The sequence below is a fragment of the Lycorma delicatula genome, chromosome 13, assembly GCF_047948215.1.
Source record: "Lycorma delicatula isolate Av1 chromosome 13, ASM4794821v1, whole genome shotgun sequence".
Lineage (NCBI taxonomy): Eukaryota > Metazoa > Arthropoda > Insecta > Hemiptera > Fulgoridae > Lycorma > Lycorma delicatula.
This window is the reverse complement of record NC_134467.1, coordinates 30,822,168-30,847,114: the sequence shown is the minus strand read 5'-3', so window position 1 is coordinate 30,847,114 and position 24,947 is coordinate 30,822,168.

Sequence of the window (24,947 nt, the reverse complement as noted above, 5' to 3'; positions counted from 1 at the left end):
TTCCCTTTAATTTTTTCGTGAAGTGAGAAAGAGTTTTAAAATGTTATAAAAATTACAACCTAATAAAATAATTTAAACGTTTTTTTAAATATTAAACATTAAAAAACGACCCCGACAAAAACCATTTCGTACAAACGTTACTGTGGTTTGTTTCCGTTGTGTTTTTTTATTATACTAGCAAATATTCGGTTTCAATTTTGAAAATTGGAAGATTGTTTCCAGAGATATTATAAGAGAACCCGATTGCAGTTCCCAAAACAGCGCCCCATAGGTACCTCGTTTGTTACCAGTTGATGTTGATGATCTAGCCTCGCACAAGGTGCTCGCATCGCATTACCACTCTTAGGCTCACACGGAATGCCATTATTCTTAAACAGAAATATTTTTAAATTCATTTAATATAATTTTATTTTATTTAACATTTTCGGGTTTATTAATATAATACTATTGTGTTCTGCGCATATAGAAAATTGACTGTTGGTCATACTGATATATATATATCTCACAATTTTTATAATTTAGACTATATTAACCTTGTTTATTAAAATTAAAAATTAGGGTTCAAATACAGAGATAGAAGAACAATTGCTAACATGTACAGGAACCAAACAGCAACAGTAATAATTGAAGAACATAAGAAAGAAGCCGTAATAAGAAATGGAGTCCGACAAGGATGTTCCCTATCTCCGTTACTTTTTAATCTTTACATGGAACTAGCAGTTAATGATGTTAAAGAACAATTTAGATTCGGAGTAACAGTACCAGGTGAAAAGATAAAGATGCTACGATTTGCTGATGATATAGTAATTCTAGCCGAGAGTAAAAAGGATTTAGAAGAAACAATGAACGGCATAGATGAAGTCCTACGCAAGAACTATCGCATGAAAATAAACAAGAAGAAAACAAAAGTAATGAAATGTAGTAGAAATAACAAAGATGGACCAATGAATGTGAAAATAGGAGGAGAAAAGATTATGGAGGTAGAAGAATTTTGTTATTTGGGAAGTAGAATTACTAAAGATGGACGAAGCAGCAGCGATATAAAATGCCGAATAGCACAAGCTAAACGAGCCTTCAGTAAGAAATATAATTTGTTTACATCGAAAATTAATTTAAATGTCAGGAAAAGATTTTTGAAACTATATGTTTGGAGTGTCGTAATATGGAAGTGAAACTTGGACGATCGGAGTATCTGAGAAGAAAAAAATAGAAGCTTTTGAAATGCGGTGCTATAGGAGAATGTTAAAAATCAGATGGGTGGATAAAGTGGCAAATGAAGAGGTATTGTGGCAAATAGATGAAAAAAGAAGCGTTTGGAAAAATATAGTTAAAAGAAGAGACAGACTTATAGGCCACATAACTAAGGCATCCTGGAATAGTCGCTTTAATATTGGAAGGACAGGTAGAAGGAAAAAATTGTGTAGGCAGGCCACGTTTGGAATATGTAAAACAAATTGTTAGAGATGTAGGATGTAGAGGGTATACTGAAATGAAACGACTAGCACTAGATAGGGAATCTTGGAGAGCTGCATCAAACCAGTCAAATGACTGAAGACAAAAAAAAAAATTATTAAAATTAAAAAATCATTATTATTTATTGTTTTATTATAATTAATAGTAATATATTTAATTTATTTTTTATTTGTAATATAAGCCGGTGTTATGTAAATTCTTTTGTAGATTTTTACAATATGACGTGTATTCATTTTTTATATATTTTTTTATTAATACTTTAAACGATATAAAATTATTATCAGAAAAAATTCAAAAAGTATATGTGAATATAAATGAATAGATATGAAGAATACAGAACAATAGCTTAACTACTCATTCATCAGAAATATTAACTACAATTCTGTACAGAAAAACTGAGAGGAGCAACAGTGTGTGAAGTGTTAGGAGAAGATCAATTTGGTTTCAGGAAAAGTAAAGGGACAAGGGAAGCAATTTAAGTGTACAAATTAAGGTGTACAAATAGTAGAAGGGAGATTAAAGAAAAAAAAATCCAACACAATATCTATTTATTACTGCTCGCAACTATAACTTTCTTATTTTTATTTTCATGGAAGAAATACTAATTATATGTTGCATGAAAAAATGATACTCGTGACCGGGAATCTTATGTTACCACTCCATCATAGAGATCAACTAATCAGTCAAAACTGCTTGACTAATTAGAAATAAAAATGGGTAAGTGTTGTATCTGAATCACAACCGAAGAGCTTTTGGATGTAAAGTACCTCAGGTGATTTATGATCGTTTGAAAGATGTTAGGAATGATAACGAGTGGCAGTGTTTAAGTTTAGATAAATTTTTGGTTGGATTTCAATTTAGGTTATTATTTTAAATTTCTATCGATTCTATTACATTTTTGAATTATCAATTCGACTCGAAGTAGACGTATTAGATTATAGGTCACAGTATTCGGCCACAGAAAGGCTTTCTTAAGTTGTCTATAATGTTTTTTTTTTATGATCATGGATAAAGTGACAAATGAAGAGGTATTGCGGCAAATAGATGAAGAAAGAAGCGTTTGGAAAAATATAGTTAAAAGAAGAGACAGACTTATAGGCCACATAACTAAGTCATCCTGGAATAGTCGCTTTAATATTGGAAGGACAGGTAGAAGGAAAAAATTGTGTAGGCAGGCCACGTTTGGAATATGTAAAACAAATTGTTAGAGATGTAGGATGTAGAGGGTATACCGAAATGAAACAACTAGCACTAGATAGGGAATCTTGGAGAGCTGCATCAAACCAGTCAAATGACTGAAGACAAAAAATTTTTTGGGTTTATTCGATTACTTTTGACTAATTTTTTTCGTTATGATTGAGTTTGGGTTACATTTGAATCTTCTTAAAATTAAGATATTTCAGAAATTTTCAACTAAAAAATCTTTCACATACCTAGTCAAGTTTTTTCACAAATATTATACAGATAAATCTTTTGTAAATAAAATGAATGTCACCTCACAGTACATGTTATCACTTTGAAGTCCTGAGTAATAACACAATTATCCGTACACGGCGCCGAGGAATGAATTCATTAAAAAATGATATACGCGTGTCTCACACAGTATTACTTCATATGATCTTGAACGATATTTCAGTAGATTCTTTTAACTTTCTACTCTTTAACTTAGTTATATGTTTTTGCTTCCATTTGTAGTTATTTAAATTATTAAAGGAAATCTGGTACACATTTTTTTATGGATTCACGTATTTTTATTTAAACAAAACAATTTTACGTCAAAAACTGTACCGATTCAAAAAAGCAAATATTGATTTTAATGTTATAAATAAAAATATGTTGGCTTAAAAATTGTCGTTTTAATTCAGGAAAAGTCTTTGTAAATCTCAATTACGTAGTAACATTTTAAGAAGCATGATTTTTATTTATTTTATTATTATAAGCATTCTTTCATTTGGCAACTTATGTATGTATAAATTTAAGTTAAATTTTTAAGAGTACTTTTTCAGATCATCGAAGTTTTACCCAATATTACAAGAAATTTGTTGTAATAGCTGATATAACATAATTACTTTATATGGAGTGATGATTTAATTGAACAAAAATCTGATTTTGACCGCTGTATTTTTATGAGGATGATTCAAGACTGGAAGATAAGGGGGAAACCTTTCTTTAAGGACGAGAGTTTGTACCGCGTGACGTAATACCAGAATATATTGTAGTTCCATAAATTTTTTTTTATTCTATTATCGATATCCTTGTTTACTGTGAAAGTACATTCAACGACTAGCTAAATTTAACAGAGACGAACTGTAATGGTGAAAAGAGAATTAACTGGCCTGATAACGCAATTACAAAAGAATCAACATTTGCATAAAACCATAATTACCAAAAGATGGGAATTTATCTCTAAGTTATTTGAATTCCATTTAATTTTAGTTCGATTAATTTATAAATCCGATTTAAATTGTTATATTAGGATCACAGTCACGGACACATAGAGCTTGACTAGGTTATAACAATACTCTAAACTACATTATATTTAAATACAAATTTTAAATTAAACTTTAAATAGATCTTAACGTATATCATTAGTATGAAAGTTTTATGGAATAGATTCTCAGTCAATCGTTATTTACACAAAGGGATAATAACAACTACATAATTACTAATTCATTTAGACTAAACAACAAATTACGATATTTATCGATAATAGAAGAAAAAAAAACATAAAATCAATTTCTTAATATCGATATGGATGCAAAGGTCATCGAAAAAGATTGCAGCCATTTAAAAAAATCGAATCTCACAAACTATTAGAGATAATCAAACGAGTATTTTTTTTTTTTTAATTCAGCTACTAATGTAGTCATTTTCCGTAGAATATATTTTTTTTTTTTCACTGTACTCCCCTGGGCCGGTCCGATTGGTTGGTATTGCGCCACCCAGGGGAGTGTCTGGTAAATTCTAACGAGCCTCCCCGCCTACCGGCTGTACGTCCGGCATGGCAGGTCGGCTCGCCGGTGTCAACTCTTTTGAGTGATTTTCTGTTTGCCCATTTGGTAACCACGACATACCTTGATTAGCCGTAACGTGGCACCGGGTCTTTTCGTACACTTCTTCTTCATCCGAACCTATCTAAACCCTTGGAGTCCTCAGCAGATCATTGAGAACGACACACCTCACCATGCCGCCTCTCACCACTGAGGCTGTCCACCCTACCCTATTCTACCCTAGTAACCAAGTCGCCTTTCATCTATACCCTTCTCTGTTAATACTGCTACAATAAATTCCGTAACCTTCTTCCAGTTTAATTCATTTCTCAACATGTGCACTAGGACTTCTGCTGGGCTCATACCTATTATGCCACAGTTTCTCCTTTTAATCGCCCATCTATCACAACAGAAAAATGTGTTTTCTGCATTGTCAATTCTCTCACAGTACATACATTCTGGACCCGGCCTTCTTCCAACACGATGGAGATACTCATTAAAATTGCCATGCCCTGTAAAAAACTGCGTGACATGATAATTTAACTCACCATGTTTCCTATCTAACCACAGTGCCAGATCTGGAATCAGCTCCCTCGTGTGTCTGGCTGGTCCATCTTCCTGCCATCTATTTTGCCATCTATGTCTAAGTCTTTCTTTTGCCTCATTTTCTTCGATTCCTTGCGCCCTCTCGACTCTATTTAGGGCCATTAAGTCTACTGGTGGCACCCCAGACAACACGTAGAATATTTATTATTGGACGGACCACAAGTTTATTTTTGGGGAATCTCTGATACATTCAATAATTTTATTGGGCTATTGAAATCCTTATATCTTACAATTATACCGGTTGACACAACCACTGATAGTGAAAGTTCACTTTATCCGAAAAACATAACGCGTTTTAAAAATATTTCGTCATCGTCAATGTTATAAAGCATATTACTTCAAATTCAACACGTTTAAATCGATCGGTAGGTTTAACTTGATGTTAAGCAGAATTTTTGTAAGCGTAAAGACGTAGACAACAAATTTGAGTTGTGAAAAATCTTTTTAATAGTATTTTTTTTTTTGTTTTCCGTAGGAGAAAGAAAAAAGCTCTGCCAAACGACGCCGTCAGGTCCGCACTGACGGCAATGCGAGGCTCCTACCCGCTCCACCTCTTATCATGCAGGGGGCCGGATCTAAATCATACGGTTTGTACCCCTGCATGATCATCCAGGCACTCTAATACCCGAATCTAAATGACAGGAAGACGTTCCCAGGAATCGTTCGACGAGAGACGATTTGAAAAGAGACGACACCTCCTCGGAGTCGTCTCTTCTACCAATGGTAGGAGAGAAGGCCAATGAGAAGAGATGACAACAGGCTGAGCAGCTGCGATGACTGGTGATCAAGGGGGCTTCTGGGGATGGGCGGCTGATAAACTATTGATTCAGGGGGTGGAAAAAATGGGGTTTCGAAGACAAAAAAAATCATACTTCCCTTAATAGGTACAGTATCGAATCGGTTTAAAGTGGTCGTTAGTCCTTTAAACATTACCTAAAACGTCTGTCTGAAACAATTTTTGATATGACCAACCCTTACGGCAAGGGATTAGCAAAATGTTGCTGGAATTGTAAGAAGATGAGGCTTGTCGTATGTTAAACTTTTTTCACATGCAACTATTGTCGTATTCAGTAAATTTAAAGTTTTTCTTTACTTTAAGGTGGAATTTTATTTTTATGCCCTACTTAGCACCGGGGAAATCAACCTCCGATTTCAGGCGTGCCGAAACGGATTTTTTTTTTGTTTTAAACAACTTTCTATCTTCCATTTCCTGTTTTTAGATCTTTAGGTTGTGTAAATACTTCTTTATTTGTTGTACAGAACCAAGGTTGTTCTCTTTTCCAAGAGTTTTAATGAATATTTGTTTACCTTAGTCTCTGTTCGTCAATATTCTGTACATATCAACCAGGAATCTGCTCCTTCTAATCACTTTACATCCTCATTTCTTCATAAAGTTTTTGGTTGGTTTTCAGTCTGTATGATTTTGTTATTTCCTTAGGGCCAAGGATTTTCTAAGAGTTTTTTTTTGTATTTTCTTTAACGGTTCCAATTCGGTAAGGTGTAAAGTTTTTCGATCTTTGTGGTAGAGTGGAAGCGTATCAGCCTCTCATCCGTAGGTCCCGGGTTCGAATCCTGATTAGGCATTTTTTATATGCTACAAATCTCCATTTGGGCTAATAACTATAGAAGTTCAGCCCGTAATCTCATAAAAAAAAGTAACGTTTTCCCTTCCGTATTATACCATTTCTTCTTTCTTTTCCTGTTTAGCCTCCGGTAACTACCGTTTAGATAATTCTTCAGAGGATGAATCAGGATGATATGTATGAGTGTAAATGAAGTGTAGTCTTGTACATTCTCGGTTCGACCATTCCTGAGATGTGTGGTTAATTGAAACCCAACCGCCAAAGAACACCGGTATCCACGATCTAGTATGGTTTTTACTATTCTAACGTAATGTTTTAGTTTGATCTTTCTAGTATTGCCCTGTTTAGCCACCGGAACCACCTTAAGGGATTACTTTAGAGAATAAATGAGGATGTTTATGAATATAAATGTCTTGTACAGTCTCAGTTCGACCATACTTATACGAATAGCTTCTTTTATACGGATTTGAATTCTAGATCGTTGATACCGATGTTCTATAATTTTTGGGTTTCAATTAACTACACATCTCAGGAATGGTCGAACTGAGACTGTATAAGATTACATTCATTTACATTCTTACATATCATTCTCTGAAGTAATACCTTACGGTAGCTCCGGAGGCTTAACAGAAAAGAAAGAGGTCGACCATTCCTGAGATGTGTAGTTAATTTAAATCCAACGACCTAGTATTAAACCTAGTATAGTATTCATTATCCACAATCAACGATCTAGTATTCAAATTCGTATAAATATAACTACTGCTAGGATTTGAACCTTAGAACTCTCGACGTCCAAATCAGCTGATTTGCAAAGACGAGTTAAATTCTAAATCAGCTCGGTGGGCACCTTCCATTTTCACTATTGTATTTTATTGTTTCCATTAGAATTCCTGTATTTATTTTACTTTTTGAAAAGGAGGGATTATTTAAAAAAAATTCTTTGAACTTTAGTTTTTCTGATATATATATATATATATATATATATATATATATAGACTGTTTTTTATATAATAAAAGTTAAATTATATTATTTTCCATACAAGAGAGTTCTCCATTTATGGGAAATATCCATAAAAAAAATTATACTGTATTTAATTTAAAACAAAGGCGAGTTATAATTAAAAAAAAAAAATAGTTATTTACGATTTACTGTAAACATTAAATTTATATTTAATTAAAGTAGAAGAAAACAAGCAAATTTCATAATGTAAAAAGGAAAAATATTTAAAAAAAATATAAACTAGATTTTATCCTATTTCATTGTTTATGAAAAATAAAAAAAAATAAAAATCAAGGTATTTAATTAAAGGAAAACAGGGCTGGAAAACAAAAAAAAAATATTTACTGATACACCTTTTATATAAAAGTAATAATGTTAAGCTAAAGGGAAAAATTACCCCAATCTTTAAAAAACAAAATATAAACACTATTTTAAAACATTTCAAGCTGAAATTAAAAAAAAAAATGTATATATTCATATGAAAGCTTATTCTTCAATCAATAGACTTAGTTTACTTTTAAAAATGAATTTAAAAACTGAGTTAACAATGAAATTTAATTAAAGTTTAAAACGAAATTTTCAATAATAATTAATTCATTATGGAAGTATTAGCCATTGTTATAAAATAAAGTTCTCTGTATTTATTTAGTTAATTAGTGTTATAATTAATATTTCCCCAGGAATAACGGAAGTCATTTACTGTTGAATAACAACAGTATACTTCAGCTACATTTCATGTTTTTTATTTTAATTATTATTTTTTTTTTTTTTTTTTACAATTGGCAAATTGATCATTATTTATAATCTGTAAATGATGAGGTCAGCGCTAATAAAATCGCTTATTTACAGAGTTAAACAACCGCATTATACTGATGAAATTAAAAAGTTGGATAGTCGTTTGTATAAATGTATCGAATTGTAAATTGACTCCGTTAAAAGTAAAAATAAATTTTCTTTATCTAGAGCTTACCGTATACTTCTTGAATAATTAAAAAAAAAAAAAAAAAAATGAATTTGTGCTTCCCTGCATATTCCTTTAAATTATTAGTTTACGTAAACGAAATATGCCTGCTTTGTATAATATTTAAATAAACCAGCAAATTACAACTGTTTCATTGTTTTCGTTTATCATGAACTAAAAAAAAAATATATATATAAAGCAATATTATTAAATTTGCAATAATAATATAGTATGCCTTTGTTATTATTTCTTTTCGTAAATTTTCTTTACTTTTATTACAACCACAATTTTAGCAAATTTTACTGTTTTTTTAAAGTTGCCAGATAACACACAGGCAACATCATATGACGTGGTCCAATATGCTGCAATGATTTCCAGCAGCGATCTTCTGTGCAAGCTCTGAAGTCTAGCAAGATTTCTTTTAATCTGTAACGTTGAACCCCAAACCGAAATAGCATGTAGAATGATAGATATAACGGTAGACACGATGACCCTCCATTTCGACGCATGAGATGCCATCTGGTTCGGGAGGAGTCTTCTAGGGCAGCAACTGTGTTCTCTGCCCACTCGCAGACCGTGACGATGTGCTTGCTGAATCTACACGACCGATCAATATTCACCCCAAGATATTGGAAAGCGGCTGAGATATCTGGCAATGACCTTTTTTTTTTCTTTAAAACTCCAGGACCACCGTTAGGTATTGTCTTCAGAGAATGAGATGAATGATAATTTTTGTAGCGTGTGAAAATGACCGTAATTCGAACCTGGGATTTCCGGATGAAAGGTCCAGACGCTACTACTCGCGTCACGGAATCTATCGGTAACCTGCAGAACTCAAGAAAATGATAATTTTTACGTAATTATCAATCAATAAATATTTAGGTAAAATTATGTATAATCAGTGAAATGATTCTGAAATTTATCCTAATTCAAATTTATTGAATAAATCATCTTTTTTGTTTTACGAGAAAAATTTTACAAAGATTTACAACGGCCAAAGAAAATAAAACACATCATTCTTGAAAAATTTCAGGTAATTTCCGTGAAATTCTATCTACTGATGGAAGTTTAAGACATAGATGATGCAGTCCAATAGTTTATTAATGCTCTCATTAGGATTTCCATCTGATACATTGAAATTAAATGTGAGTTCTTCAATTATGTTATTATTAGCCAGCCCGTCCAACCAAAACCTAAACCTTCGGGATTCAGATCAGCTCAGGCAAATCCTGGAGCTAACTTAAGGGTTCTTCGGGGCTCCCTGGGCCTATCCCATACCGCAAACCTAGTTTTACTTTTAATTCCCAATTTTCCAGGATAACCGTCACCTAGACAACTGCAGAACTTACTTCGGTTGCCATTCCTATGCACGCATATGGCTCCACCCTCTCCCACAGATCTTAGGACTATACGTTATCCTCAAGGTTATGACAATAATACTGATAAATAGTAATTATAGTATTCAGGCTTTATAGATACCTGAAAAAGAAACTAAATTACAAAAGATAGAATAATAGTAACTACGGTAAATAAAGTACACACACACCTTGACGACGAAAAATTCATAACATATTTCTTTGTCATGGTGGCAGAAACATAATAATGAAGTAAAAGGATCAATTGATGAATATATTTTCACAACTTCATCCTCCACGTAGGCGAAGATATAATGAATATTTGTAATATCTTAATCTTCAAGGGAGCTAGAACCTAAGTCGATGGCTTAAACCTTCTAAAAACTTTTTCAGTTATGCCAAGAAACATGTGTAAAAATTTAGTTTCGATTGATAGTGTAGTTTTTATTTTTTATCCCTATTAAACAGAAACCTTCTTTCTCTTTATATAATAGTATATATATACATATATTGTGGCAGCTATATTGACGACAGCTCGTTGTAATTGTTAACCTTATGGTACCCTGAGAAGGGCTGGTGTCGTCGAATGACTTCGATGGTTCGTAATTCATAACCTTGTGGTAGCCATGAAAAGGGCCGTTTTTTGCATTAGCTCTAAAAAAAGCTGTTGGGTCCGGAAGCTGGTCTTCGGTGAAGTCGAGGAGTTGCAGCTCGTCCATTGAAACCAGATTGGGCTTTCGCTCAGCGGCAGTTGGGTCCCCACTACAGCGCAGCAGTGGTGGCCCCCAGAGGGCCACATTAAAGCCCGGCGAGCTGGAGCGGGAAGGTAGGGTCGGCGTCCAGCGGCTCCTTCGGCGGGTCGGCCAGGCCTGCTTCTCCGGCGGGGATGTTGGCATCCGCCGGGAGGTCCCACGTTTAGCCAGCCAGGGAACTTCCTCTGTTTTCTTCCATCTTCTTCTTTTTCTTGGTCTTCTCCAGGTTGTGTTCGACGATGAATTGAAATTTCACTTTCGTGCACGCTCTTTTACTGGAGCCTGAGAGTTGCGAGGCTGCAGCGCTGCTACGGTGGGAGTATTACGCGGTCATCTGCGCGGCAGTAGTGATGCTTGTGTCAGCGCGTCCGTATACTGTGTAGCAGTTTGCATCTGAGTTGATATACTGTGTTCGGCCGCCGATATTAAATTAGGCATATATATGGTAACAATATATATATATATTTAGATGCAAACTTCAACCTCCCAGTCTGAATAATGGTACTGGCCTACAACTACGCGTAACAATATCATCGAACTTATATACTGGCCTAGTGACATGAGAAATTGCATTTATTCCTTGAAATTCTATAATTCCTACAGATCTACCTTTATAATTTAAACGTTTATTAGAAATTCTTTTGATATTACTTTGCTAATCTCCGTTCAAAGAATTTCTTCTTCCACGGCCACTTACATGTAGGTTTTCAAGTATGAAAATCCTTACTATCAAATAATCCCGAAAACAACGGGTATAAAAACAAGAAATACAATTTACCCAGACGTTTTGTATTTATATAATTTTATCAACATTTATCATATTTTATTTTAATAAAATTATTATTCAACCAAATTAATCTGTTTTAATCAGCAAATTTTGAATACCAATTATTCTGAGAGCATCAGCCAACATATAATTTACTAAAAATCTATTTCCAATTTTTGAAATGTTCTATACGCAAACTAATCTGTTTATATAAAAGTAAATTTAAAGCAGTATTATAAGATGATAACTATAACCCAATTTTCATTCATATCATCTGTTATATAATTTCAAATTTCAATAACTTAGTTGAAATATTTTATAAACAGATTCGTTCTACCCATCTAATAAGAATAACAAAATGAAATACTGCGAAAGTTTTTGTATAGAATATTTTTTTTTTATAAATCACATGAAAATTACTTTTCACCCTATTTAAAAGAGGGTGGAAGATTAATTAAATGATTTTATAAATGGAAATACGGGTTGAGCAATATATCATTTTAAAAAGAAATATTAAAATATATATATTCTAATACTAAGTTATTTATAATTGACAATCTGAATCATAAAATTTACAGCTATAATTTTTAGATTCTCTTATATATTATGTAAAAAAAAACAACTTACTAATTTTAGATAATTTGTGCTCTACACAAATTGAAATGTTAATTTGTTGCTTTCTCCCATCACTCACAATTTTTTTTATGTATGATATGTCATAAAAAGTACTGTTTAAAGTCCCACTTACCAATAATTTTAAAAATATATATCCGAGCACTTTCGGAGCCGTTAATCCATCATCAGCAATTACCCATAAGATTTTAATTCAAATTAAAATGTATAATCAAATTTAATAATTAAATTAAAAATTGTTAAGTTCATAATAGTCGGTCATCAAGAAAAATAGTCATAAACAGCATACGGATCCACCGCATTGGTCTAGTGGTGAACGCGTCTTCCCAAATCAGCTGATTTGGAAGTCGAGAGTTCCAGCGTTCAAGTCCTAGTAAAGTCAGTTATTATTACACGGATTTGAATACTAGATCGTGGATACCGGTGTTATTTGGTGGTTGGGTTTCAATTAACCACACATCTCAGGAATAGTTGAACTGAAAAAAAAAAAAATAATTAGTTTTTACTAATTACTTTCTCTTTTGCCCTTTTAGCGTGTTTCTGGACAGATTTGTCAATCAAATAACCCTTGCTTTCCACCACCTTCTGATCACTACTTAAAAATCAACTAAACCGCTTTCATATTTTTCCACCGACTAAACTAGAAAAGGGAACGAACAAAGAACATTCCGTTCACACGCGGAGTAAAAAAAAACTATCTTCCAGCAGCACGCTAGGGTCAGCACTACGGGAACGACAGTTCTCTCTCTTCCTCCAAGCCTTGCGTGCAGTTTCTATGTACGCATGCCTGGTTTTTTATATGAATGCAAATTAGCTTGACAGACGGGACTCTGCCCATTTGACACCCGGTAGTATCGGACCCCTTATGTACGCATGCCTTTCTTTTTCCTGTTTAGCCTCCGGTAACTACCGTTTAGATAATTCTTCAGAGGATGAATGAGGATGATATGTATGAGTGTAAATGAAGTGTAGTCTTGTACATTCTCAGTTCGACCATTCCTGAGATGTGTGGTTAATTGAAACCCAACCACCAAAGAACACCGGTACCCACGATCTAGTATCCAAATTCATGTAAAAAATAACTGGCTTTACTAGGACTTGAACGCTGTAACTCTCGACTTCCAAATCAGCTGATTTGGGAAGACCCGTTAACCACTAGACCAACCCGGTGGGTTTTATGTATGTATAAGCCAAACACCACGCGGCTGGAACTGTGAAGCGCACAGTTCCGTAGAAAAAGTTTTGTATCTTTTTCATAAACTGGGAGATGGCTACTGACATTAAGTTTATAGATTATGTTTTGTACAAATATAAAGAAAGAATTAAACAAAAAAGGACTGCTTATATTAAATGTTATCGATTAAATCAAGTGGAAATAGGGGGTTGCTGCAGTTCCACAGTGCCTATAAGCGAGTCGCCACTGCTCACTACTGCAGAATATCTAAATTTGAATGAAACTGATTTAATAATTTTTGTAGATTTTTGAGTCAGAAGACATTACACATAGAATTTAATATATATATATAGAGTACTACACGATCACCACATATTTGGACATACGTTTTGTCCAATTTATGTTATAGTTTTTAGTATCTTCATAAAAACCATCAAAAAGATATTGTTCTGTTAAATGATCAGATACTGATTTGTAAAACAACGTATTTTTTTTGGTTGATCTTTCCCTGTGGCATTCATATCTCACAAAACATTAGAACTGAGAAATATTAGTCACTTCTGCTGATTCATCAATCATCAAATTGAATATTATAAAATTCACTGAAACTCACTTGTTGAATTATTTCATCGTGAAAATCGGCAACCATGTTATCGATTTGCTGTGATACCCTGCTGTAAGTTATCAGAATTTTTTTCAATTTTTTTTTTGCTTTTTCCACGTTTATTAGAACATGTCATATGCAGTTATAAGGTTTTCTTTTGCGATTGTATGGAATTTGGGTATCTTAGCTAATCTTAATTTACGAGATAATATACTTTAAGTGGATTTTTATCAGTATGGTTTATTTAAAAATAGAATTTTGTGATTTCTCAAAGTACGTAATTTTTTTTAAAAATTCAAAGGATCCGATTTTATGATCCCGATGTTTAGTTTTCGATTGTCTCGAATTAACTTCGATAACTACATGGTTTCATTGGAAAGGACTTGATAGCAAAATACGTACCGTGGCTTTTCATCCAATGAAGTAAAATACAGTTTAAATAACTGTTATTTTACAATTTTATCCTCAAAACAATCGATCTAATAGATGTAGATGGCTCGCTTCGTTTTTCCACAAATCTATCCATTTCACATAAAAATTTAATTGGAAAAAAAAACAGTTATACCTTTCGACCGTACAAGAAAAAAGGAAACCTGGATTATTTTTATTTTCAGCGAAACTTCGCTTTTAAAAACTCAAACGCTCCAGCTTCGCATTCTTCTTACTTACTTATTCGCTTCTTTTATACTGCTGTGAGCACGACGTGTTCAAACGTATGAATGTTCGAACTCTTGCTCTTACACTGAATATTATGCAAGCAAACCATTATAAGGAGCACATGGATATTGTTTACGCAATTGGCGTAAAGTAGTTTTATTCCAATGAATTCAAGGTCTTTTAGTTTACAGGCTTGGTAATTTATTTTGCTTTTTTGTAAGGCTTATCTACGTGTATTTTTAAATAGGTTATTTGGATTTATTTTCGATATCAATTTCTCTCAGGTCAGTCTGTCTGACTATTGCATCATCGTATTGGTGTTAGCTTATTTTATATCGCGCATTATTTCATTGCTGTTTAGTCTTAATGTATATATTAGGCTTAGTGTTTTTTTTTATTCTCAACCAATTTCAATGTTGTCATAGTTCCTAGAAGTCTATTTCTCTTCGTCTGCCCTGATGTCATTTCTTCAACTTGCGTATTCAGAAATTATTTTTATCAGTCTTACGTAATTCTTTAGTGGAATGCTCACTTAAATTATTTTTGTTATATCTTCGTTCCCGAATTCTACACCGTTTCTCTAATCGTTCTCATACTAACACTAAGACATTACTCTTGTTGTCAACACACACACACACTCATCTGTCCATCGCTTTGTTCGCTTCCCCTACTTCTCACCACGCCAGCTTTTTTTTCATTCTTATTCGGACTTTCACGTTCTGCGGATCCTGGTTCTCTTGGAGGGTTAGGCTTCGATGTTTTCTTTCTTTCGCTTAATGTTAATACTTTCGTCGTCTTCGCACTTATAAACGTTGCGGTATTTCTCTGTTAAAATATTTTCTAATTCTACTCGTCAATTTTTCGTGATTTCACAGTTTTCTATGTTCGTCCAGCCTCGTTTCTTCGTTAAGTTATTCTTCAAATTCTACATTACTTCTCTGTGGAAAGTGCTTCAATTACTACAAGCTGTCAATTCTGTCGACGCTGAAATTTTCTCCAGCTTCTTATTACAATTTCAGCTAAGCAGAATTTCTTCAAACTCGTTGCTACACATTTCAGACGCCCAGTCTTGCTCAACCTCGAAGTCACATTCTCACCAATGTATTCCTGATACACCACGGCGGACTACGCGCAGGAATTTAGTGTATCTATTCGTTTTACCTTCATTCACGAGTTCGTCTCTTACTAATATTTGTGTGCTACAGGCAAGTTCAGTTTTTCATTACTTATTACGTTAAACCGTTACGTTATCATTAAAATTTGTGGAACATTCAGTTCATCATACCTATACCTTTCAAGTTTCAATTTCACTTAAGTACAGTCCCAACAGGTTACTTACATAAGGTTGTCATTGTTCAGCTGCAACCTATTTTACGTGCTTAATTAATTTCAATGCGATTATATTGTAATTAACTCTTTATTTTTATGTTTATTAATTTCAATTTGATTATTGTTATTAACTCTTTTTGTACTAGAATATCATTCTACACTAAACTTTTTTCTACCCTAAACTAGAATTATATGTATTAATTATTTAACGCTAAGTTTCTTGATGTTCTTAATTCAGAAAAGGCCAGTGCTAATTAAGATTTATTGTAATTCGTTTATCTAAGTTAATGACATCCGTTCATTGCTATTTGTCACATTATAGTATATGTCAGTAGTACAACTGTTTGCCAGTTACATTTTTCTATTGATATTATGTTTTTCTAAATTTACAATTAAAATTAAGGTGTTTCATGTTCTCTTGTTTTTCAGGCTTTGTCAAAATTGTATATTGTCAAAATCTGCATTTAAAAGTGTATATTCATGTATTTTTTTTCATTTAACATTATTGTTCAGTTGCTGATTTCATTTGATATTCTTATGTATCATCAAATTATGTTATTTTCATAATTTTCTTTTTAGTTTTAAGGTTATGATTTTTAACATAAGTTCATTTGTTCTTTCTCATTAAAGTCCAATTTCTTTTAGCAAATACGAGCTGTGTTTTTTGTTAACTATATCCAACACATATCAAGTTATAAACCTGTAAATTGCTCATGTTTCTATACTTCATACATGCAAGTTCATACCCATCGCTATCAAGTAGCTAAAAAGTTTCAACTATATTTCACTGGGTTGTGGTTGGGGGTCGCGAAATATTCATTATATATAATTTGTTTTTAGGTTTTGGAGGTCATGGAGCTATACAGGTTGAGAACCAATGGTCTAATAAATTTTAAATTCATTAAATTTTTCGTAATACATCTAAAGTAACCTTAATCGTGGGGTTTAACCATTAAGCACCAATTAGATCAAATAATTTTTATGGATGACATCTTAATTCTATTATATTTTAGATCCAACGTTTAATATAATTTAACAAATTTTTATTAAAGCAATGAAAAGATAAAGATGCTACGATTTGCTGATGATATAGTAATTCTAGCCGAGAGTAAAAAGGATTTAGAAGAAACAATGAACGACACGGATGAAGTCCTACGCAAGAACTATCGCATTAAATAAACAAATACAAAACAAAAGTAATGAAATGTAGTAGAAATAACAACGATTTCTACTACATTAGGGCCGCTGAATGTCAAAATAGGAGGAGAAAAGATTATGGAAGTAGAAGAATTTTGTTATTTGGGAAGTAGAATTACTAAAGATGGACGAAGCAGGAGCGATATAAAATGCCGAATAGCACAAGGGAAACGAGCCTTCAGTCAGAAATATAATTTGTTAACATCAAAAATTAATTTAAATGTCAGGAAAAAATTTTTGAAAGTGTATGTTTGGAGTGTCGCTTTATATTGAAGTGAAGCTTGGACAATCGGAGTATCTGAGAAGAAAAGATTAGAAGCTTTTGAAATGCGGTGCTATAGGAGAATGTTAAAAATCAGATGGGTGGATAAAGTGACAAATGAAGAGGTATTGCGGCAAATAGATGAAGAAAGAAGCATTTGGAAAAATATAGTTAAAAGAAGAGACAGAATTATAGGCCACATACTAAGGCATCCTGGAATAGTCGCTTTAATATTGGAAGAACAGGTTGAAGGAAAAAATTGTGTAGGCCACGTTTGGAATATGTAAAACAAATTGTTAGGGATGTAGGATGTAGAGGGTATACTGAAATGAAACGACTAGCACTAGATAGGGAATCTTGGAGAGCTGCATCAAATCAGACAAATGACTGAAGACAAAAAATATATATATATATATATATATTTCACTTTCTTGTGGACACGATAACTGTCGTAATTTTGCGCCAATCACTTTCAAATTGTTCCTAAAAAAATAACTCGGCAAAAAATCTCGATCGAACGGCCAAAATCGGTCCATGGGAGTGAAAATGGGGGCTTTTCGAAAACAAAATATCGCTAAAACTTTCTTATTAAGTAAAATATCGAACTCGTTTAAAGTTCCTACTATTATTTGGATAAGAACCTAAAAGATGTATAAGTAATTTTTATTTATATCACCAACCATTGGTCCAGAGGATGGAAAAATGGGGTTTCTAGGACAATAAAAGAATCATACCTCCCTTAATAGGCACAATATCGAATCGGTTTAAAGTGGTCGTTAGTTCGCTAAACATTGCCTAAAACTTTTGTCTGTAACAATTTTTGATATGGCCAACCTTTACCGAAATGGATGACCTAAATGTTACTGAAGTTGTAAGAAGTTAGGGCTTGTCCTATGTTAAACATGTGAACATTTTTTCACGTGCAACCGTTGTCGTATTGAATAAATAAGTTTTTCTTAACTTTAAGGTGGAAATCTTTTTTATCCTATACTTAGGATTGTGTAATCTACTTCCTCCTTCCGGCGTATAGAAAGGGAATTTTAATACTTTAAATTAAAGGTGTCTATCAGTGAAGGGGTCAAATGAGTCCAAATTTTAAAAACTGATATCTCAGGAACGACAAAATGAAATTAGAATATTTTTGTCGTGTTATAAAAACTTTAATCGATTTTCAGAATCTTTTTTTCATTCTATATTTTATGACTGATTTGATTGCTTTTTAAGTAATAATAAAAATAATAAAAATATAATCTATATTTAAAAAACCCTTTAGTGTATTTGAAAGTAAAAATCTATCAAATACAATGTCTATCAAATATAAAGATATTCAGTCCTTTGATGTTTATTTTAATTATAAAATCTGTAGATAAAATACTTATAAAATTGTGTAATATAAAAATAAAAGGAGCTGAATTTAATCACAGAACTTAATTAAAAAAAAATCTGACAAGAAACTTGTAATACTTTCCTGGCGTTGATTCTTCATTCTTATATATAGTGTAAAAATAATTATATATGAAAAAAGTAACCATAGATTTTCTTTTTCGGATGAGTGTATTTTAAGATGAAGTTTGTTTTGTTGAAAAATTATCATTAAACGTTAAAATACACCAAAAAATTTTTAATTAAAAAAAAAAAATCGATATTTTTATACTTTAATTACTTTCTTTAACCCACAATATTACCCCTGAAATATTTTTTATTTTTTTTATTTTTTCTGCTCTCCTATCTTCAAAATCATTTTCCTAGAATTTTTACTTTGTTGTACGAAGTAAAGGAAATATTATGATCGCGAAAAATTGTTCTTTTCAGATATCAATGGAAATATCCATTTTCACCATCCATGAATGTTGACTAGTTTCGGCGTGACGCCTGTACGTACGTATGTATCTCGCTCGCATCACTCAAAAAAGATTAGCCGTAGGATGTTAAAAGTTTGGATTTAGGACGTTGTAACATCTAATTGTGCACCTAGCTTTTTGATTGAAATCGACTGAACCAAAAATATTAAAAAAAAACCCAAAATCAAAAAAAAAATTGGATTTTGGACTTTTTCTTAACTGCAGTAATAAACCCTCATTGTGAGCTTTTCAACGATATAATACCAGTAGTAATTATTTTCATTGGTTCCAGAGTTATAGCCAAATAAAATTTTAATTTATGAAATATTTGGATCTTAGGGTAGGCTAATAATTGATTCGAATCGGATTTTATCTCCTCCTTTTTGAATTTTGTTTTTTTAATTTAAATATATTGATTTATTAATCATTTATTAACCTCTGATTGAAAAAAAAAAAAAGATTACGATGAATACATAATAATTATAAAAAATCAAAAAAAAAATCAGAAGTTTTAATGAAACAAAATTTTATGTATCTTTTATTTAAAAAAAAAATTGTAAATATAATTTAATAAGTCTACAAGGAAGTCATGGGTGTTGTCCACATAGATTTTTTTTCTACATTTTACTGTGTTAAACGGAAAAACAAATTCTACAAAAAATATACATCCGATGAAATGTTTCGTAAGATTCCTTTTTTTGCATGAGGGTGAATTCAGATTAAATTTTATTGTAATATTATTACTAAACGTTTAAATACACCAAAAGATATTCTGAAAAATTCAAAATTCGATATTTTTAAAATTTGATCGCCTCAATTACCCCAGAAAATTGCCCCAAATTATTATATTTTTGGATCATTTGCTCTTATGCAATGTTAAGGAAGGGATTACAAAAAATTCAGATGAAAATATGTAATAAATAAAATCATATTTTTTTTAGAATTTTTGTGAGGGGGAATTTTAGGGTAAATTAAAAAAAGAAAAGGTTAGATGAGCGTAAATGGCTCTATATGTTCACTAATTATGGATATAACCACTTAGTGGCCATATCGGAATGAAATTTTTTTAACTAATTTTTTTCTTTTTCGCAACTGAAATCTAAACATTACATATTAAATCATTAAAATTATTTTTAAAAAAATCTATGGTGAATTTGAAATACAAATCTGTTAAGCGCATAGCTGGAAAAGTTATAAAACCTTTTGACGATTTTTTTTAAAAATTATTTTTTATATTTCATTCCAAGCATATTTTCAATATAAATTAAAAATGCCGACAAAAAAGGTATAATACTTTTCTAGCATTGGTTATTTTATTCGTTAAATTTGAAAAAAAAATAAATACATTTAAAAAGTTTATTTGTTTCGACTCGCGCACCCCGAAATTATCTTCGAAGAATATTTTTTGATTTGTCTTTGTTTTCGAAGTTAAATGAGAAAAAACTAAGAAAAAATTAAATTGAAAAGTGTACAACAGATAAAAAGTCAATTAAGATTTATTTTTTTAGTAGGGGGATAAATGTGAAGAATACAGAACAATTAGTTTAACTAGTCATGCATCAAAAATCTTAACTAGAATTCTATACAGAGGAATTGAGAGGAGAGTGGAAGAAGTGTTAGGAGAAGACCAATTTGGTTTCAGGAAAAGTATAGGGACAAGGGAAGCAATTTTAGCCCTCAGATTAATATTAGAAGGAAGATTAAAGAAAAACAAACCAACAAATTTGGCATTTATAGACCTAGAGAAGGCATTCGATAACGTAGACTGGAATAAAATGTTCAGTATTTAAAAAAAAAATTAGGGTTCAAATACAGAGTAGAAGAACAATAGCTAACATTTACAGGAACCAAACAGCAACAGTAATAATTGAAGAACATAAGAAAGAAGCCGAAATAAGAAAGGGAGTCCGACAATGATGTTCCCTATCCCCTTTACTTTTTAATTTTTACATGGAACTAGCAGTTAATGATGTTGATGAACAATTTAGATTCGGAGTAACAGTACTAGGTGAAAAGATAAAGATGCTACGATTTGCTGATGATATAGTAATTCTAGCCGAGAGTAAAAAGGATTTAGAAGAAACAATGAACGGCATAGATGAAGTCCTACGCAAGAATTATCGCATGAAAATAAACAAGAAGAAAACAAAAGTAATGAAATGTAGTAAAAATAACGAAGATGGACCACTAAATGTGAAAATAGGAGGAGAAAAGATTATGTAGGTAGAGGAATTTTGTTATTTGGGAAGTAGAAATACTAAAGATGGACGAAGCAGGAGCGATATAAAATGCAGAATAGCACAGGCGAAACGAGCCTTCAATCAGAAATATAATTTGTTTTAAAAATCAGATGGGTGAACAAAGTGACAAATGAAGAGGTGTTGCGGCAAATAGATGAAGAAAAAAACATTTGTATAAATATAGCTAAAAGAAGGGATAGACTTATAGGCTACATATTAAGGCATCCTGGAATAGTCGCTTTAATTTTCGAGGGACAGGTAGAAGGAAAAAATTGTGTTGGCAGGCCACGTTCGGAATATGTAAAACAAATTGTTAGGGATGTAGGATGTAGAGGGTATACTGAAATGAAACTACTAGCACTAGATAGGGAATATTGGAGAGCTGCATCAAACCAGTCAAATGACTAAAGACAAAAAAAAAGTAGGGGGTTGAATGATGTCGAAATTCTATTGTGATCTCATTTTTTAATTAGTTTATAAATCAACAGTATAAATGAACAAAAGAAGTTTTGAAAATTTTCAAAAAATCGATATTTATAAAATTTGATTGCCTCTCTTATTCCACAATACGGTCCCAAAAGTATTTTTTTTTTTGAGGGGTTATTTGCACTACTTCAATGCCTAGGAAGCCCATTAAAAAAAAAATCTGATAAAAAACATGCAATAAATAAAAATATATCTTTTTTTAAATCCTTTTTATTAATAAATCAATATATTTAAATTAAAAAAAAAAAAATGAATGAAGTCTGACTGGAACGGATGTGTCTTCCCCTTGTAAGATCCAAATATTTCATTAATTAAAATATCATTCGGCTATAACCCTGGAACCAATGAAAATAAATACTACTTATGATATATCGTTGAAAACCTCTCAACGAGGGCTTATTAATGCAGTTAAGAACACGTCCAATATCCAAATTCTTTTAGATTTTGGGCTTTTTTTGGACACTTTTGGTTCAGTCTATTGCAATCAAAAAGAGAGGTGCACAACTAGATGTTACAACAGTCGTAAATCCAACATTTCAACATCCTATGGCTAATCGTTTTTGATACAAACTTATGTACGTACGTATAGACATCACTCAGAAACTAAAGTCAAATGGATTCAGGGATGGTCAAAATGGATATTTCCGTTGAAATATGAAAACCGATATTTTTTGCGATAACAATACATCCTTTATTTCCTTCAAAGAAGTAATTAATAATGTGAAGGGTGGTGAAAGTTACAAAGAAGAAAAAAAAATTCATATTATACTGAGATAAATTTAGATTTTTCAGTAAAACATTAAATTAACGTGCAAAATTCTTTCTTCAATATCACAATACACAGACAGTCTTTTTACTTTTCCAACCGTATTTGAACCTTACAATGCGTGCTATTGTTATACACCTACGCTTTTTAATTAATATATAAAAGTAATTAAAAATAAAGGAAAAAAAATCTAAAAACAAAGTAGGCTTATTTATAAAAATATATATATATATATATATTCTTTGATGTAATTTTTCTTTAACACCTTAAAATTCTCAAACTTGAAACTTTATCAATCTTTTACTGATTACCTCTTCAGCCAGGTAATTTTAAATTTTTATAGAGTCCTTGATAAACCGCAATCTTTACTTATAATTAACTTCTCATCCTCCGTTTATTACCAACTTTTATTTTATTTTTCATTCAATCTATTTGTCTTCTTTTTATTTTAATATTCTCTTTCATTACATTTTTAGCCTTTAAAATATCTTTTTTAATTAATCTTCTGAAAATTTAGCTCTGATGTTACGATATTTTCATACACCGTTTATCCTTTGTATGTTTAAAATTTTTAGTTACACCCATTATATTCATTATAGTAAAAAATAAATTAAAAATGGACAGTATATTCAACCATGAAAATCCAACCAATAAAAAGCTGTTGTCTATCCCATCATTAGATAATAACAGGTGAGTTAATTTATTTAACATTTTTTAATTAGAGTTAATTAAGAAAGAGAAAAAAATAATTAATAAACAGATAATAACTAGGAACAATCAGAACTTAAAAAAATTATTTTTAAAGCTATATTTAATAATTAAAAAAAAAAAATCCCTTTCAGCACGTCGAAAGGTGAAGGTAATTTCCCCGATTCTGAGTAGGGAATAAAAAAGATTTCCACCTTAAAGTTAAAAAAAATCAAATTTACTCAATACGACAATAGTTACATGTGAAAAAAAGGTTCACATGTTTACCGTACGACAAGCCCCAACTACCTACAATTCTACATTTTGGTCATCCCTTGCCGTAAGGGTTCATCTTATCAAACTTTTTTCAGACAAAAGTTTTAGGTAATGTATACAGGACTAAAGACCACTTTACAGTGAATCGATACTGTGCCTATTAAGGAAGGTATGATTTTTGTCTTGGAAACTCAATTTTTCCACCCCTTGGACCAATGGTTGGTTACATCAAAAAACTTTACGTAGATAAGTTTTAGGCCCTTATCCAAAGAATAGTAGGAACTTTAAATGATTTCGATAGTTTACTTAATAGGAAATTTATAGCGATATTTTGTTTTTTTTTCGAAAAAGCCCTCCCATTACCACCCCAATGGTCCAATTTTGTCCATTAATGACTCGACCAAGATTTCGGGTCGATATATTTTATGTATACATTTGATATGTATACATTTGAAAGTGATTAGCAGAAAATTAAGGCGTTATCGAGTACACAAGAAAGTGGAGTATATATATTTATATATACTGTATTGAAAATCTAAAAACATTAGATTTAAACAAAAGACAGACAAACGACAAAATACAACGAAGAGGGTGTTTACAGATATTATAATTGAAATATATATATATATGTATTTGTCATATAGAAATACTCGAATTTGTCATGAGAAAATGGTATGTATTTTTCTATTATCGGGCGGATTTTGTCGGTTATTTAGTGGCGGTTATAAATTTTAAGGTTTATTTATGGACGGATTTGGTAATTTGCGTTCTTATCCGTATGGACCATGGTGTAATTTATTTACTGGTCCTGACCGTGAGAGACTAAACTTTTGAGCCTAGTAATCCCGGCGTGATTCTCCTTCAGTCCATCCGCTGAAGTCCTTTCGGTACCAACACCTATGGTCTAGCAGTAATGATCCTAACGGAGCCCTACTTATTTGAAGGGAGAAATGCGCCACGTTCTCCGGAGGGAATCGTATATGCTGAATAAATGAAATTGTGGTCTCTTCGTGGGACGGTGTGGGGTGTTGTCTAGCTTATTAACAAAATTTAATTGCGAAAACGGTCACTTTCGCGGCCGGAATTTTCGCGCGGTTTCCATTTATAGGTTACGCAATATAGAGGCTCCTAAGCCTGGTTTGTCATTTTTTTACTCTCGTACCGCCTCTTCATGGTGGTTCGTTTAATACGGTATGAGGCCGTTTTCTTATACCCTGTGGAGTAGAGTCCTCTCGGCAGATGCCCCGGAGATGGCCGTGTTCAGACACGGCCGCTCTCCCGAACAGTCTGCGTGCCTGCGCCACCCCCA